Below are 19,696 nucleotides of genomic sequence, written 5' to 3' on the forward strand. Positions count from 1 at the left end.
GCAACTAGAACAGTGCCTGGCACACAGTATATATTCACTAGGTACTTGCTGAACAAAGGATAAAGTCCACTACTAAAAGTATATTCAAAAACTGTTAAAAAGCTTTACTGAGAGAAATTAAAGGCCTATATGAATACAGAAGTATATTGTGTTTATGGTATTGGAGAACTTCCACTACCAGATTTAAAGCTACAGTAATCAAGACTTTGAGGTACTGATGTAAAGATAAGTATAAAGTTCACTATATAAAATAGAGTTCAAAAAAAGACCCACACCCATATGATTAATTGATTTTTGACAAAAGTAACAAGGTAATTCAGTGGAGAAAAAGGATAGTCTCTCAACAAATGGTGCCACAACAACTGTATATTTATATGGAAAAAAATTTTTTTAAGAATCTCAACCCTTTTTCATATCATATATAAAAATCAACTGAAATGAATCATATACTTCAAAGTAGACAAACATTTCTTAGGACACAAAAATGAAGCATATGAAGCATAAAAGAATTAATCAATTGGATTTCATCAAAATTTAAAACTTTGCTCTTCAGATAGCATTAAGAAAATAATAAAGGGCAGCCATAGATTAGGAGATCAAATTTTCACAATTCTAATATCTGATAAAAGCCTCATATCAGAATATATTCACAAAAACAAAAACAAACCTCTTATATCTCAGTAAATGAGCAAACAGCCCAATTTTTTAAATGGGTAAAAGATCTGAGCAGACACCTCACAAAAGAAAATATATGAATGACCAATAAGCACACATAAACATGCTCAATATCATATCATTAGGGAAATGCAAATTAAAACCACAATGATATAACATTACATACCCACTAGAATGGCAGAAATTCAAAAATACTGACAATACCAAGTGTTTGCAAGAATGCAGACCAACTGAAAATCTCACATTGCTGAAGGGAATGTAAAATGGTAAAACCACTTTAAAAAACGGTTCATCAGTGTCTTATGAAGTTAAAAATATAACTACCATACAGCCCAGCAATTCTATTCCTACATATCTGCCCAATTGAAATGACAACACATGTCCACAAATGTTTAGCAGTTTTGTTTATAATAGCCAAAAACTGGAAGCAATCCAAAAGTTCAACAACTAATAATTATAAACTATGCCATATCTCATACAATGGAAAACTATTTGGAAATAAAAAGAGAAAACTACTAACACAGATGAGTATCAAAAGCATTATACTAAGTGCAAGCTAGACCCCAAAGACCATATACTGTAGTATCCCATTTATATCATATTGTATAAAAGGCGAAATTGTATTAACAGAAAACAGATTGATGGTTGCCAAGGAGAGAGAACTTTTCAGGTTGATAGGAATTTTCTGTATCTTGACTGTGGTAGTGGTTATAAAAATGTATATGTCCGTCAAAATTCAACACGTATACTTACAATGGATGAGTTTTAACATATATAAATTATACCTCAATAAATCTTATTTTTAGAAAGTATACTAGGTCAAAAACTAAAACCCACCTACCTAAAATCCAAAAGAATACTTAATACAAAATTGCTCAGGAAAATTGAGTATTATGTGAAGTTTCTAAAAACCAGTAGGGAGTTGTCCACATCCAAGTAGGATGAAACAGTTTGCAGCAGGTCAACATTCTTCTTGAGAACAACTAGAAAAGCTAAATAAATTACAAAAAAAAATATTTTTAGAGGCAGTGTATAGATGTCTTTAAAACATGGGAGACAAGAAGGTCTACCACTCCAGAGAAGGGGGAATCTTTTAAAGGTGTTTAGATGATCTGCAGTTGCTTTCCCTGGGGATATTTCCAGATTATGGACTGAGGGTGAAGGCTGAAAACTTGAGATCTGGCCTGTACAAAACGTTGCTGCTGAGGAACCAAGAAACCAGGAGTGCTTCTGATGTTCACACAAGGCTGGAGTAACAAAAATGGGAAACTGCAGGGACCTCAAGCTCAAGGCCAATATCTCTCACAGGACATTTGCTTAATTTTAAAACAGTACAGGGTAAGAGGCTAAATAATAATTGAAAAACTTTGAAAAGCAAAGTGAAATTTTCCACTTTGGCTCTGCTAAGGGGATAAAGACCCTTTGAAACGAAATGAAAGGCTCTGAAATGAAAGTCCTGGAAAACCACACCCTACAAATAAAGGAAAGAAGAAGAAGAATACCACCAAACTACTCAAATAGCAACCTAGCCTCTGTATAAATTAAGGTGACTGGCTCCCTAGTCTATCTGCCTAGAAGAAAAGGTAAACACCCTCTGGCAGAACATACTTGGTGATGCTTGCTTTATTTTGTTTTTTAATTCACAATGTCTGGCATTCAATCAAAAATTACAAGACATAAACAAAAACAATCAACCAACTTGACCTAATTGATATTTACAGAACACTCTACCCAACAACAACAGAATCCACATTCTTTTCAAGTGCACATGGAGCATTTACTAAGACAGATCATATTCTGGGCCATTAAACAGATCAATAAATTTAAAAGGATCCAAGTCATAGAAGTATATTCTCTCATCACAAGAGAATTAACTTAAAAATAACAATCTCTGGAAAACCCTCAAATTCTTGGAAACTAAATAATATACTTCTAAATAATCTCGAGGCCAAAGAAGAAATCAAAAAGTAAATTAAAAAGTACTCTGAACTGGATGAAAATGAAAAACATATATATATATATATAAAAATTTGTAAGCAATATTTAGAGGGAAATTTGTAGTACACATATAGTGGGGGAAAAGGTCACATATTAATTACCTCAGCTTCTAAAGAAACTAGAAAAAGAAAACAAATCTAAAGTAAATTAAAGAAAGGAATTAATAAAGATCAGAGCAGAAATAAGGAAACAAAAAACAGGAGAACTAGAGGAAATCAGTTAAACCAAAAGCTGATCCTTTGAGAATCTTAATAAAGTTAATAAATCTCAAGCCAGACTGATCAGGGAAAAAAAGAGAGAAGACAATTTCCCAATATCAGGAATGACACCAAATCTCTGCAGATTATACAGATATTAGACTCATGATATATTCTATAGCTATTTAAAGGATAATAAGAGATTATAAACAACATTACTAATTCAACAACTTAGATGAAATGGACAAGTTCTTTGAAAAACCTAGCAACATATGAAGTGACAGAACCACACAACCACATGAAAAACAACAGAGGGCTTCCCTGGTGGTGCAATGGTTGAGAGTCCGCCTGCCGATGCAGGGGACATGGGTTCGTGCCCCGGTCCGGGAGGATCCCACATGCTGCAGAGCAGCTGGGCCCATGAGCCATGGTCACTGAGCCTGCACATCTGGAGCCTGTGCTCCTCAACGGGAGAGGCCACAACAGTGAGAGGCCCGCATACAGCAAAAAAAAAAAAAAACAGAAAAACAATATAAGTAGACCAATGGTTGATGCAGTTACTGAAATTAATAGACAAGCACTTAAATAATTACAATCAGTGTGTTCAAGAGACCTGAAGTCTATTAAAAATGTATAAAATAGGATCAAATGGATGTTTTAGAACTCAAAGTTTCAAAGTAAAATTAAGAACACAATAGATTGGCTTGGAGAAAAAATAAGATAGTTGTTGGTATACTATAAGATAGGTCATTATAAGAGACCCAAACTGAAATATATAGAGAAAAGAATTTTTAAGAGACATGTGAAACATGATGACAGGGTGTAATAAATGTTTAAATTAAAATCCATAAAGGAGGAGGGGGCAGAAGCAATAATTGAAGACGTAATGACAGAGAACTTTCCAAAACTAAAGGCACCAAGCTACAGATTCAAAAAAGCTCTATGAACATAAAGCAAATACAAAGAAAAACACACCTCAACACATCATAGTCAAATTGCTAAAAAACTATGACAGAAAAGAAGGCATTTTGAGAAGTCCTTTGAAAAAAATAAAAGTATTAGCAAGACTATAAGCTGACACATTACCTTCAATAAGACTTTAACAGAAAGCCAAAAGACAATGAAATAACTACTGACATAGAATTCTATACCCAGTGAAAATATAACTCAAAAAAGGGTGAAATTAAGATGTTTTCAGATAAACAAAAATGGAAAAATTCACTGTCAGTAGGTAGGCCAGTATTAAAATACATACTACTAAAGGAAGCTATTCAGACAGAAGGAAAATGATCCCCGACAGAAACAGAAATGCAGTAAGGAAGAACCCTGGAAAGGGTAAACATGAACAAAAATTGACTGTCCAAAACCATACTATTTTGTGGAGTTTAAAATATGTTTAAATAAAATACAGAACAATAACAATGAAAAAAGGCTGGAGTATGAGTTAATGTGGAAGAAGCTGTCATTATTGGGGAATGGTAAAAGTAATAATTTGTATTATCTGTGTTATATGTAATTTGTATTGTAAGTATGCTTGTTTTAACCTCTAGAATAACCACTAAAGGTATAATGAAAGAAAATATAACTAACAAATTAATAGGAGGAAAAACAGGAAAACTAATTAGATTAACACCAAAAAAAGAGCAAGATAGAAGGGATAAAAAGGAATGCAAAACAGATGTTTTGCATTTGACTCAAAGAAAAGTCAAAGCTGATGGTGGTTACAAACTTGGCTATTATCAGCAAAAACGTAAATGAATTTCAGCTGACCCTTGAACAACACAGGTTTGAACTCCACAGGTCCACCTGTACACAGATTTTTTTCCCAATAGTAAATACTGGGTTCCCCAAAAAGTTCGTTCGGTTAATGATTACGCTGTTCAATAAATTTCTTGGTGAAAATGAAATACGTCTTCTATTTTTACTTAAAATCAAGCGAACTTTTTGGCCAACCCAATACTTCAATAATAAACAATCCGCGGTTGGTTGAATTAAAGGATGTGGAACCCTGAATACTGAGGAACTGCATATATGGATGAACCATGGAGGGACCCACTAAAAGTTATACGTGGATTTTCGACCTTTTCAACCACACAGGTGGTTACTGCCCCTAACTGCCACAATGCTCAAGGGTCAACTGAAAACAAAGTAAAAGACTAAGACTAGATAAAAATAATGAAAACATTACAAGTAAAGATATACAGAAAACATGATGAGAGGAAAAAAGCAGTTTATAAAACTGCATATATTTCACTTGCTATAAAATTGTAACATGTACATGTACATACATACACGCACACCCACACCCATCCCAACTGCCTTAGAAAACGCTGGAAAAAAAATTAATAGAGATTTATCCCTGAGATTTTGGGTGATTTTTTTCATCATAGATTTTCTTTGTAGTTTTTGGTACTTTAACTCTTTCCCAAGGAACAAAACTCATTTTTATAAAAACCACAAAAATTATTTTCAAAAGAAAAAAGTCTTAAGTTTTAATAATGATCAGCCCCAACAGGAGACTTAAAGAAAAATATAAGAATGCGATCAAGTGTAAAAAGAAGCTAAACAACGTAAACCTGTTTCATACAATAAACTACTGGTGAAACAGACACCTTTATAATTACAGATATATTATATCATCACCATTTCTGATGGAGACAAAAATTACCATGTAAGAGATGGAGACAGCATTTTCCATTAACTAATGTTTCTCTCATTTCTCTTCTTGCTTCTAATAAAATCTTGTGAAATTTCTATACAACTACATAAGTTAAAGTTGTAAAATAAAATTTGAGTTCTAATATATTTCATTTTAATTTGTGGGTTTTTCCTAAATAATTTCTAATATTGTTTCAACTAAAATTTAAGTTTCGACATAGAAAAAAAGTCACCGGTTTTCCATAACTCGATTTGGCAAAAGTATCTCAAAGAAATATGCAATACCTAGCAACACCCTAGCAACACCTTCTAGTAACTTTTTCATTGTTCTGAGTCACATAAAAAGGTCAAGTACTCCCAAACTCTCTATGTAGATACAAAACTCTAAGCAACTTATTGAAATTGGAACTTCCCTCCAAAAAATGATAAGAGCCATGTTTGGTACACACTATGAAGGTAACAAAACAACGGAAATAATAACAGCTAACATTTACTGAACAATTAACTATGTGATAAATACTCATTATTCTAATTACTTTGCACATGTTGTTTAATTCTCACATAATATTATGAACTAGTATTATCTTCATTTTACAGATGAGAAATTAAGGTAACATTTGTCCAATCACTAGCAATAAAACCAGGATGTAAATGCCAAGCAGGCTAGCTTATAGAGCTGTGCACTCTTCATCCCTATACCACACTATAAATGTAACTAATTAAGATCTTTAAAGTAGTTTGCTGTCTTCGTTACTAAATTTCAGGTAATAAATAATAATAATCTTTATTTAGAATAAAACCAGATATTTTAGTAATCTGATCATGTCACTGAGAATAAATGGAAAAATAAACACCTCAAAATTTCCTATTTTCATGACAAAAAAGAAAAAAGCAAAAAGCAGTCACTATCAAAAGTAATAGTCATACCCTAACACCATACACAAAAATAAACTAAAAATGGATTAAAGACCTAAATGGAAGACCGGATACCATAAGACTCTTAGAGGAAACAGGCAGAACACTTTTTTTTTCTTAACATCTTAATTGGAGTATATTTGCTTTACAATGGTGTGTTAGTTTCTGCTGCATCACAAAGTGAATCTGCTATACTTACACATATATCCCCATATGCCCTCCCTCTTGCATCTCCCTCCCACCCTCCCTATCCCACCCCTCTAGGTAGTCACAAAGCACTGAGCTGATCTCCCTGTGCTCTGCGGCTGCTTCCCAATAGCTATCTATTTTAAATTTGGTAGTGTATATATGTCCATGCCACTCTCTCACTTCGTCTCAGCTTACCCTTCCTCCTCCCCGTGTGCTCAAGTCCATTCTCTATGTCTGCGTCTTTATTCCTGTCCTGCCCCTAGTTTCTTCAGAACCTTTTTTTTCAGATTCCATATGTATCTGTTAGCATACAGTATTTACTTTCCTCTTTATGACTTGCTTCACTTTGTATAACAGACTCTAGGTCCATCCACCTCACTACAAATAACTCAATTTCATTTCTTTTTATGTCTGAGTAATACTGCATTGTATATATGTGCCACATCTTCTTTACCCATTCATCGGTTGATGGACACTTAGGTTGTTTCCATGTACTGGCTACTGTAAACAGTGCTGCAATAAACATTGTGGTACATGACGCTTTTTGAATTATGGTTTTCTCAGGGTATGTGCCCAGTAGTGGGATTGCTGGGTCATATGGTAGTTCTATTTTAGTTTTTTAAGGAACTTCCATACTGTTCTCCACAGTGGCTGTACCAATTTACATTCCCACCAACAGTGCAAGAGGGGTTCCCTTTTCTCCACACCCTCTCCAGCATTATTGTTTGTAGATATTTTGATGATGGCCATTCTGACTGATGTGAGGTGATACCACATTGTAGTTTTGATTTTCATTTCTCTAATGATTAGTGATGTTGAGCATCCTTTCATGTGTTTGTTGGCAATCTGTATATCTTCTTTGGAGAAATGTCTATATAGGTCTTCTGCCCATTTTTGGATTGGGTTGTTTTTTTGACATTGAGCTTCATGAGCTGCTTGCATAGTTTGGAGATTAATCCTTTGTCAGTTGTTTCGTTTGCAAATATTTTCTCCCATTCTGAGGGTTGTCTTTTCGTCTTGCTTATGGTTTCCTTTGCTGTGCAAAAGCTTTTAAGTTTCATTAGGTCCCATTTGTTTATTTTTGTTTTTATTTCCCTTTCTCTAGGTGGTGGGTCAAAAAAGAATCTTGCTGTGATTTATGTCATAGAGATAGGCAGAACACTCTTGACATAAATTGCAGCAAGATCTTTTTCAATCCACCTCCTAGAGTAATGAAAGAAAAAAAAAAACAAAAATAAACAAATGGGACCTAATTACACTTAAAAGCTTTTGCACACCAAAGGAAACCATAAACTAAATGAAAAGACAACCCTCCTGCAAAGGAATCAACCGACAAGGTATTAATCTCCAAAATATACAAACAGCTCATGCAGCTCAAAAAAACAAACAACCCAATCAAAAAATCGGCAGAAGACCTAAACAGACATTTTTCCAAAGAAGACACACAGATGGCCAAGAGGCACGTGAAAGGATGCTCAATATCACTAATTATTAGAGAAGTGCAAATCAAAACTACAATGAGGTATCACCTCACACCAGTCAGAATGGCCATCATCAAAAAATGTACAAACAGTAAATGCTGGAGAAGGTGTAGAGAAAAGGGAGCCCTCCTACACTGTTGGTGGGCATGTAAATTGGTCCAGCCACTATGGAGAACAGTATGCAGGTTCCTTAAAAAAACTAAAAATTGAGCTACCATATGATCCTGCAATCCCACTCCTGGGCATATATCCAGAGATAATCATAATTTGAAAAGATACATGCACCCCCAATGTTCACTGTAGCACTATTTACAATAGCCAGGACATGTAAGCAACCTAAATGTCCATCAATAGATGAATGAATAAAGAAGATGTGGTACATATACATAATGGAATATCAGCCATATAAAAGAACAAAATAATGCCATTTACAGCAACATGGATGGACCTAGAGATTTTCATACTGAGTGAAGTGAGTCAAAGAAAGACAATATCATATGGTATCCCTTATATGTGGAATCTAAAAAATGGTACAAATAAACTGATCTACAAAACAGAAATAAGAGTTATAGATGTAGAAAACAAACTTATGGTTACCAGAGGGTGGGGGGGGTAGGAAGAGGGATAAACTGGGAGAGTAGGATTGACATATACACATATTATATATAAAATAGATGACTAATAAGGACCTACTGTAACTCTACGCAATACTCTGTCATGACTTATATGGGAAAAGAATCTTAAAAAGAGTGTATATATGTGTATGTATAACTGACTCACTTTGCTGTATAGCAGAAACTACCACATTATAAATCAACTATACTCCAATAAAAATTTTTTTAAAGTAATAGTCATAGGAACCTGATAAAATATGTACCTTCCAAAAACAGGCAACAGAAGACACCTTAAAACTACTGCATTAAACTTTAAGATCATATCTATTTTCCCCTGAAAATAGTTTAACCTAACAGTTTTTCTCCTCGATTAAACTAGAGGATATAGATACCTAATTTTATTCAACTAGGGTTGAATAAAATTTCACAGAAATCCTATACACAGGTAATGTCAATTCTTTGGGTGAAACTATTCTTTCTTGGTATTCAGACTTTCCTTTTAAGGAAGTTTTTTGGAGCAATCAAACAAACTCTCTGTTCTGTTGTAAAAAATGTTACAGCTTAAATTTTAATTGAGCGTGTGCAGACTGCTTCATAGATTCCTACCTTACTTGAAGGCTTATTCAAGAGCACTGCTATCAAAATCATGTATGCTCGTGAAATGCAAAGTTACTTTAATAAAATTCAAAGTTAAACCTACCTTAGAAAGAAAATATACCATTATAAAAATCTTGGAGTCTTCATTATTATGAATCAATATTACATAATTTATCATATGCTTCTGGCATATTTTTTCAACAAAAAGCACAAAATTTCTGTTTAATCTCGACATTAATACAAATTCAGTATAATTCTACTTGAATTCTAATTCTTCTGAAGACTATCCTATTGAAATTTTTTTAAGTATCAACTCTACCGGATGACTAATGCTGTCACTTCTAAAAGTGACCATTTTTAAATAATTTTTTAAAGTATTAATTAATTAATTAATTAATTAATTATTATTTGGCTGCTCCATGGGGCATGCGGGATCTTAGTTCCCCGATGAGGGATCAAACCCACGCCCCCTGCAGTGGAAGCGCAGAGTCTTACCCACCGGACTGCTAGGGGAGTCCCATTGTTTATAATTTTAAAAACTGAAAACTTGCATAGAAATAGACCAGTAAGTAAATAGACCAGTAAGTAAATTTTACGCAAACATAAATGAGGATATAACATAGCTATTAAAAATAATGATATTGTAGAAACATACTGACATAAAAATGTTCAAGATTCACTGTTAAGTGAATAGAATAGTTTGCACAACAGTCAATGCATTATGAGACCATTCTGTAAACATCACGTCTTTTAGTGTACATGTGATGTCTATGTACACTTATAGACATGTGATGTGGCTAAGCAAAACACAGGAAGAAGATATTTCAGAAGGTTAACAATGGTGTCTCGTGGTTGTGAGAATTCCAGTGGTATTTTCAAAATTTAATTCATGCTCTGCATGTTTCCCAAGTTTTCTACATTAGGGATACACTATTTTTATAACTGGGGGGAAAGAGATTAAGAAAGAAATAAGCTATTTACGTTACAGCCATATTTTAATGCAAATGATAAATTCTTGGCAAGGTATATGGTTTAACCCTCATTGTTGCAACACCCATTTGTGTTTTATTTTTTAAACACAAAATTTTGAACATGAATCAATCTGTATTTTCATTTTCTACTATTTTGGATGGGAATTTGAAATGTACATATCTGATTAAATGTGCCCTCTTTGAAAAAGATGGGAATTTTTGTCTTATTCTTGGATCTTATTAATATAAAAAGAGAAAATATTTCTGAAAAATAAAAGGTAAATCATATTCTAAACAGTATCCTACGAAAGTCAAAAATAATACATAAAAATTTATTTTTTACAAGTGATTTTTCTGTAGACTTCTAAGACTTAAATAAGTAGACTTAACATCTTTATGAAATACACACCTAAAATAACTAATAACTCAAAGTTGACACTACACTTATGAGGAGTTTAGGTAATTTAACACTCGCATAATCAAAAACATGGAGAAAAACAGCAATCTCTTACCCACCTAATTCACAGGAGTTATACCTAACAGAGCTATAAAAATAAGTAACAAATGGTTGTAAAGCAACCTATAAATATAAATGCCATTATAAAAATCAGTCAATTAGCAAGAATTAAATTGCTCTGACACTTAAAATGTATTCTATAATTCATGCAACTCCATCTAGAATTTTAGACTCAGAAAAGGAGAAAATACAATGTCCACTGGTACAGTGCTTACAAGAAACTACACTTTAAAATTATTTTTTTACTTTATGCATCTGCAAAGAACTGAAAAGAGACACAAACAATAAAAGGTAGTTTTGCTGTGGAACTCTGAGTTTTCACCATATGGTTGTTTGCTTTCATAGTTTAAAATACGTACAGCAAATAAATATTTTACTTGACACAGCACCAGAAGTAAATATGTGGGGGAGAGGGGACATTAAATATGTGCTTTGAGGGGAAAAAAACATGACAGGAAAAAACAATTTACTTTTAATACTAACACTGCCTGACATATCAGATGGTAGACAATAGTTAATTGGCAGAATTAAATCTCCTATCCTAAAATCCTGAAATCTAAGAGAGGCTGTATTATAATGATCAAATAAAACATCAAATGGTTCTTTCCAGTGGGAGAGAGTAAAAAGCAAACAAACAAAAATAAACTATCAATTACTGTTCATAAGTGCCTGCTATGAGGATGCAATTTAACTCCTTACTTCCTTACCCCTTAAGAGCTAACATTTGAGCTTTATAAGTTTGTTCTATCCTTTCTCAACTATTTAAAACGTTGAGATATCTACTCTCCCTCCAAACTCCATGCCCACAAAAATAAAAAGCTAGAAATAGTCTTACCTTTACACACCTCATGTATGTTTTTCTTCTGGAATCTATCATTTCCTATCTTGTGTTATAATCATTACATACATGCTCTTTTAACCATACTAGATTTCAAACCCACTGAGGGCAGGGTCAATTATACTGCATCTTTCTATGTATCTCACATAGCTTAGTAAAGTGTCTTGACTAATACTCAACTTTCTATCACCTAAAAAGAATTAAGTCTTGGTAATTATTTGCAGCTTGGTTTAAAAAAACAAAACAAACCAAAAAAAAAAACCCACCACCTCTGGAACTATTAAAAGGGCAATGTTCTCTCTGAATGGAAGTATGCATGCAACTTGTCTGCTGTCAGTAAAGCACAAACCGGACCAAAATGCCTCTTCTCCCCTTTCCGCTTCAAAGGCTGGATTCTATCCAAGGCTGGATTCCATCCAAGTCAATCAATGTCTCTTAGTTAAGGACAAAGCCTGCCTAGGTTCACTTCAGAGGACCAGGAGAGGCTGATGTAATCTAAGGGGCTTTCTAGTGGTCTGCAAGTACAGGAGAATAAAATCAAAGTTTAACCTGTGAGCTACTGATCAGGTCAAAACCCAGAGAAAACGCTAGAATGTGGACACTAAAGAGTCCTATAAAAGCCATGGAATCCATGTCTTATAAGCTCACACCAGTTAAGACCTCACTACAAACTCTGTAAATGTACCCCAAACCAACCAGCCCCTCACAAGTGAAAAGATGAGAATGTCCTAAGGTGTATATACTACATGGTAAACTTTCTCACATACTCCAGGTCATTTCCCTGTCCTGTGGGTTCGTAACAGCCCAGAGTAGAGGCAAACTGGCAAAGTAGACGATCAATCAATATAATTCTATTTTCAAGATTGAAAAGTCTATGTTTGTAAATGCACAGAAAAAAGAACTGGAAGGTTATATAACAGTGTTAGCAGCAGTTATCTCTGGGGAGAGATGTGACAAAAAGTTGAAGTGTGCAAAGGGTGTTTTCTCTTATTATATATACATTGTATTGTTTTAAGTTTTCATGAATATTGATTTATTTCTATGTTAAAAACAAAATTTTAAGTAATATTTTGAAATGCGATTCTGTTTTTTCAAAAAGACTGAATAGATCCACATGGAATTCAAAAGAAAACTAAATGCCATTTGCAGAAGTTTGGCTACTGGAGACCTAAAGATTAAACAGAAGTAACACAATTATCCTATCCTACAAAATAAAAAGGAATGCTGGTAACATAACAAAAATGCCCAGAGCAACTGTCACTCAACATTCACTACTTTTGACTATACAACATTAGCCACCAGAGGAATTTTGAGTACCCACCCCCCAAAATTACATACTGCTTATAACAATCCATAAGTCGTAAGAAGTTTTTAGTGTTTTGCACCAACAGATCATTGACTATCGGTTTAATTTTCCATAAGTAGTTACTATATACATATATACAAATATAAATTTACATGTCACTGAGGTTCATGTCTGATTGCCTTGAAAAAAGCATTTCCCAACCTGAAAAGCAAACTACCTGGACAATCAATTCTTTTATCACTTTAATGGAGTGTTCATATTCTCCAACTATTTGTCATGACAACTTTGGAGTTAAAATAAGTAAAATTTTATACAACTACGATTCGTGGGGAAGAAAGGAAGGGAGGACAAACTATGCTCTGAAAACAGCATAATCCAGCCATAATGCCAAATGTAAATAACGTCATATATTTTAGCAAAGCAAAAAAAGACTAAACATCTTTAAGAGTTAAACTGGTAACCTCAGCCTCTTAAAAACTGAAGTATAGATAGCCAAACTTATCCTAAACTTTCTTTCAATTTTAGTTCATTTTCCTAAAAAAAATTAAAAGAAACCATATTGAAAATAGCCAAAATTACCATAAATTAGGAAGCAACAGAAAAAAACCACATAGCAAATTATTTTGGAGAGGAGAACTTTGTTTAATCTAGTTTATAAACCCATAATATAGTCACAAATATTTTAAAATATAAGGACATACAGTGTGCATGTCATTTCCCACCCCTCATCAGGCTACTTCTCCCTCCGCCCCATCATTGTTAGTTTTCCACTATCACTCCAGACTTTCTTTGTACTTAGAAAAACAAACACAAATCTGTATTCTTATTCCACGGGTGCCCCCTTAACACACAAAGCAGCACATTATTCACACTGTCCTGCATCTCGCTTTTTTTCCCCCCCGCTCTATAACATATTTTGGAGATCTTTCCATATCATTACACAGAAAGCTTCCTCATTCTTCTTTTCACAGCTGAGCATGACTAGTTCTACCACAACTTCCATCTATCTTCTTCAGGCTAACCTTTAATGACATTCTGTTCAGTCAACTACTTAACACCTGAGTTAGTTTCTTTTCCCCCGAAAGATTTTTAAACAGAGAAAGCAACTCATTATCTAAATTTTATCCTTTTTAGAACGTTTATTTTTCAACCGGGTAGAGGGAAAACGCCGCACAATTTTCTCCTCTTACCACTTAAAATGAAGCTACAAATTAGAATGCAAACTTCAGTGAAATTACCTTTTTTTGATTCGGGGGATCAGCATAATAGCCAAATCAACAATTACTGTAAAAGTTTCTTTACTTCTTGGGCTTTTCCTTCACTGTAAAAGAAGACATTGGTTTTTCTTTTTTTTTCTTTTTTTAGGTTAGAAAGGCTTAAAGTCGTAGAGCGTGGCATTCTGATAGCAAGAAACCGCCACCTGATTCGATATTTCATTTGCCAGGTCAGAGGCCGAGGCTTTGACCTTTCGGGATTCTGCTCACTATTACTAACAGGACGATTTCTACACCTGCGAAAACGCACTCAAGAACATAAGCTCTGCGGCGCTACGCGTTGGAAACTACACTCCTGGGGCCAGAGCTCCAGGACTAGATAGAGATTCCGGCTTTGCCGGCGGAAAGGCAGCTAGAAGAGCCAGCTGCCGCGGTGACAGGGAGCAGGCGGGCGCGGGTGGACGTAAGGAAAGAGGAGCGGCGCCGCGAGGGGTATCCTCGAACCCGCGCAGTCGCTCGAGTCGGACGCGCGGAGCCACACGCTCCCCGGGGACCGAGCCCCGAAACCGCGACTACTAACGGAACCAGCCCACGGGCGGCGGTGGCCGCCGCACGGACTGCGGACCGCGGCGCGAGGGCCGAGGGCCGGGAGGGCGGGGGTTCCCCGGAGGAGCTGGCCGTCCTGGCGCCCCATTGGGCTCAGCTCCAAACGTGCCCGAGTTGTGACAGGAATAAAGTGGGTCACAAGGCCTAACGGGTCCCAAGCGAAAGCCCTCTCCGCACCCGGTCTCCGGCTTTTCCGGCCGCTCTGCCAATCGAATCGGCCCCAGCCCAAGAACGCGCTCCAGCCACCCGGCCCCGCCGTGCACCCCAATCCCGCCCCTGCCCCGCAGGTAACCCCAGCTTTTCCGGAGGGCCCCTCAAGCGGGGCGGGCCTCCGCCCCAACTCCCGAGAAAAGACACACTAGGGCGACAGGCAAAACTTGGGCTTCAGCACCCGCCCGCCCCTTCCCTGGCCGCCGCCCCCCGGCCCCGTACACACCGCCCCACGCTCCCTCCCCTTCCCCGCGCCCTCACCGTGTGGCTTGAGGCGGCTCCGGCTTCTTCCCTCCCCCACCCTGGAGCCTAGCTGCGGTGACTCGGAACAGCTAACCCGGCTGCGCCCGGAAGACGCCGTGACTCCCAGCTCAGGCAGTACCTGGGGCTGAGCGGCGCCCCCCACCCACCCCCAAACAATTCACCGCGACTGCCTCCCGCTCCTCCTCCCCCTCCCTTTCCTTCCCCTCCTCCACCAGCACCGGTAGCACGCATGCGCCGCCCAGGCAAGCCTACGGGCGGACGTCACGCCCCAGGCCCACCCGGTGGGGCGCCACTCACCGGGAGCGCGCACGCGTCGACAGCCAGATTTCCTTCGCCCTCTGGGTCTCGGGTGTTTCCTTTTTTAAGCCGGTCGCCGCAAGCCGAGGCTGTGATTGCACTCCTTCTCGGCGCATGCGTCATCGGTGACCCCCGCGGGCTCCGACGGCTGGTGCTCTGCGTTCGCCCCTCCCCTCACTCTCCCTTTCCCGGCGCGTCTCGGTGCGCATGCGACTTGCTCAGTTAGGCAGCCCTGAGCTGCTGAGCGGTTCCCAGGCGCAGAAGGGGACTCCCGCTCCCTTGGGCCGCGCGTTTGCGCGATCCGCGGCCGCCGCCGGCCATGCAGGAAAACCGAGATCTCCCTGGCGCTCCTTCCCCGCACCGGTTACTGGAAAGCAGGGGAGGCGGGGCCTGGTCGGCTGAGGGTGAGGCCGACCCCGGAGTGTTAACTTTGGGTCAGGGCGGCTTTGGTTTTCACCCTGGATTCGAGGAGCGAGGAGGAGAGAAAGGAGAGTTTCTTGTATGAGGGATCCAGAGGCCAAAAAGCGGACCCTCTCTCTCTTGAAAAGCAAATCATTTTGCCAACGCCAGGAAAAAAATTTCGGGTGTTGGCGGGCGAAAGACTGTTTTCCCCTTCCAGTGCTATCACTTGCGTTTTGTTTCCTTGGACTGGAAGAGGGGATTTGTGAAGGTGACTGGATCTCCAGACTCTTCCCTTCCCCTCTCCTGCAGGTGCACTGCTTTAGTCGCTTCTTATTGGAGGGTGGGCCTGTGGAGACCGGACGTGAATCCTTGGCTGGAGGAGGGAAGCCAAAGAAGGTATGGATGTGCTCCTTTGGAGTTTTTTACCTGGCCCTAAAGGCCAGGTGACAGTATAAAGGAAGATGGGAGATGAAGCAGTAGGGATAAACCAGGACCCTAATTTGCACTGCTTCCCATGTTAGAAAAACGTGTGAATATCTCCCCCTTATCTTCGGGGGAAATTACTTCCCTCTATGGTTAAGACACACTTGGTCCACAAGGGAAAGCACATTTCAGTAGTTGAAAATTATTGGAAAAGAGATCTTTTACTTTCCTAATTCCTAATAGTTTTCATATTTTAATGAATGTCCTTCGGGTTTGAAATAGAAGCCATTTGCTTGTTTCAAAAAATAAACTGTTGTGACTATAAAATCCTCCCTTCAAGGTAACATTCATCTCAGTAAACATTTCAAATTCTTGCAGTGTACTCAAGAGAAAAGGAACATCAGAATCGAGGAACTTATTCAGATCCCTGATCATTCACCTGAGTATTTTTCTGTCGACAGTGGGAAAGCATGATGGAGTCATCATATGACAGGATTTTAGTAGACATTTTTTTTCCTGCTTAGCAGTCTTTCCCTATTCTGATCATTTCCTTTGGAGAGCCATCCTTTCTTCACTCTCAGACCATATGGCTGGGAAAGGACTCCAGAGGAAAACATATTTGAGTTAATCCTCTGCCTTAGGTTAGACTTACTAAGAAGGGTGATCTCTTTTTTCCAGTGGATTTAAGTCTGGAAAAATGGAAGCCTGAAGCCATCTTCCCACTCACAGATTCTGAGAAAGAAGGCAACATGGAAGAAAGCAGATTCAAAAATGGAGATTTGGCCTGGAGACATGTTTGATGTCCTGAATCCATTGTGGACTAGATAATTCTGGAAATTTCAGCTAAGTTACTCAATAAATTCTTTCATGTATTTATTGCTTAAACCAATGAGAAGTTTTCTGTCACTTGCAATCACGAGTCCTAACATACTGGTAAGCAAGAGATGAGGCAAGATTAATAATACTGATAAGGAAGGTTTCAACTAGACAAGAGGGTTTGAATGCTTTTCCTAGGATGTGGATGTTTGGATTTTATTCTAGAGAAAGTGATCTCATATTCTGCATCATCTAGAACCACATATCTTCAAAAACACCTTTGCCCTTTTTAATGGTTCCATTGTCCTTACTCACTAGGAATTATATCATGTTCATCTTTGACTCCTTCCTCTCTTACTTTATGTATTTAATCATTTACCAAGACCTGTTGATAATCCCATTTTTCTGCTCAGTCCTCTGCCACCACTCAGACATTTCCCGTTGCTCAGTTCACAACTTATCGTTCTGCCCATATTCTCTCCAAGACGAAAACTGTATCAGATATTTTTAGTCACATTTCCAACTGCCAGACTCCACTTTTCCCTAAAAGAAAAATCCTGCCTCATAGTTTAATAGACCCTAAATTTAATAGACCCCAGCCTAAATCCTCTCCTTAAACACAATTTATGTCAAATATTGTTCATTTCTTCTTGTCCACCTTGCTATAATTTAAACTGAGCATTTCCAACTCCCTTCCCAACTGATCTCCACAGTTGATGTCTTGATGGAGGCAATATAACTTAGTGGCTAAGAGTACAGAATTGGGAATTAAAGGCCAGGATTTATTCCAGCCCCACTACTTAATATCTGCATGACTCTGAGTTATTTCTCTGTTCTTCACTTTCCTCATCTGTAAATAAAGGATAATAATCCTGTCTCATAGGATAATTGAGAGAAGATATAGAATATAGATAGTGTGTGTGTGTGTGTGTGTGTGTGTGTGTGTGTATGGTACTACCTGGTACATAAGAAATCCCATATTGGCTATTATTAATGATGTTCCTTTATGTATAGGTCTTACATCTCTTGCTCAATTTCTTTCCCTAGTTCCCTGTGTCCTTATGTCCTTTCTGTTCTTTCATAATACCTCTCTCATCCATCCTTTCCTTGACATTCCTAGTTTTACCACTATTGTTTAAGGTGAATTGGAACATGGGAAGTTTGATATGCATAATAGGGAATATACTGTTAGGGCTGTTTTGGGTTTTGTTTTTTAAGAATCCTTCATGGTTTAATCAATTACTCTTATCCTTTCTAGATCCTTTAAAATAGAGGGAGGTCAATAATATGAGGTGTTATTATAGACTTTGTAATCAAAAGTCTAGGCTGAAATCCTGACAAATACTTACTAAGAGACACTGAGCAAGTTAAGTAATTTCTCTGAGCATCAGGGTATTTATCTGTAAAGCGAGAAGAAAAGCATCTCAGAATGGTGATGATCAATTGTAAATTACAAACTACTGCAGAAAGGTTAGGTGATAAGGATGGGTAGTTTTAGATTTTTATGATATGTTGTTGAAACCCTAGGAATGGTTGAAACAACTCATAGATTTACAACTCCAGCCTACACCTCTCCTTTGGGTTCCAAACACATATCCAATTGTCTATCTGATGTCTCCTCTTGACTATCTCAGATATCTTAGATGCTCCCTTCAATCTGTTCTCCACAGAGCAGCAAGAATATTCTTTTAAAAATATAAATAAAAATATAAATTAAATCACATGTTCCTACTTAAAATCCTTATTGTTTCCCATTATATCCAAATTCCTAACTGTGGCCATAATAACCTCTTTAATCTAGCCCCTGCTACCTCTCCAACCTCATGTCCTACCATTTTCTTCTTTTCCTGTAACACTTCCAGTTCCTTGCTAATCTCTCTGTATTCTCAGACTTTGGTACATGCTGTGCCCTTGCCTGGACCACCCTCCTACCTTTTCTCCTGGCTGGTTCCTCCTCAATCTTCATGTCTCAAAAATCTAACTACCTTATTAAGAGGTCTCCCTCCTACCTCTCACCTGCGCCCCACACATAGTACCCACAGTTATTCTCCATTACTGTGCTTTTTTTGATATTTTCTTATCTATTAACTAGCTTCCCCCTGTCACCACTACAGGGTAGATTCCAGGAGGCAAGAACCATGTGTTTTCTTCACCACTGTACATGCAGCATCCATTTTAATGCTTGAGTTAAATGAATAATTGAATGAATGAATGAATGAGATGAAAGTTAAAACGTGCTAGAAGATTTTTAGGATCATTCTTATATTCAAAATTATGAGTGTAGGCAGATTATAGTCTTCTCAGGAGGTAAACTTAGCAATATGTATTAAAGTACAAAGGCGAGATAAACTGAAAATGGTTAGTGAAACACTAGTACTGTGTTAATAATTGAGTATTTGAGGACCCACAAGAATATATAACACTATAATAGACACAGCTAACACCTGTATGAGAGGCTGCTGAATGAGGTCCAAAATAGGCAACAAAGAACATGAAGTACTCACCCTC

At 37.5% G+C, this 19,696-nt stretch overlaps 1 protein-coding gene across 47 annotated transcripts in view; it reads right to left on the reverse strand.

Moving 5' to 3' along the window:
- CLOCK (clock circadian regulator) overlaps window positions 1-15,886 on the reverse strand; it is a 161,551-nt gene extending 145,665 nt beyond the window's left edge. For 12 of the 47 annotated variants that reach the window (XM_067036131.1, XM_067036130.1, XM_067036104.1 and 9 more), the window contains exons 1-2: window positions 15,248-15,466; window positions 14,195-14,277 (exon numbers count right to left, since the gene is read on the reverse strand). The gene's annotated coding sequence lies outside the window, so the exon portion shown is untranslated. Of the gene's footprint in view, window positions 1-14,194; window positions 14,278-15,247; window positions 15,509-15,547 lie in introns of those variants that run through there. The other 35 variants (XM_067036138.1, XM_067036139.1, XM_059067589.2 and 32 more) reach the window with 21 other exon arrangements.
- Between the last annotated feature and the right edge of the window lie 3,810 nt (window positions 15,887-19,696).

Source organism: Kogia breviceps, chromosome 6 (genome assembly GCF_026419965.1).
Source record: "Kogia breviceps isolate mKogBre1 chromosome 6, mKogBre1 haplotype 1, whole genome shotgun sequence".
Classification (NCBI taxonomy): domain Eukaryota; kingdom Metazoa; phylum Chordata; class Mammalia; order Artiodactyla; family Physeteridae; genus Kogia; species Kogia breviceps.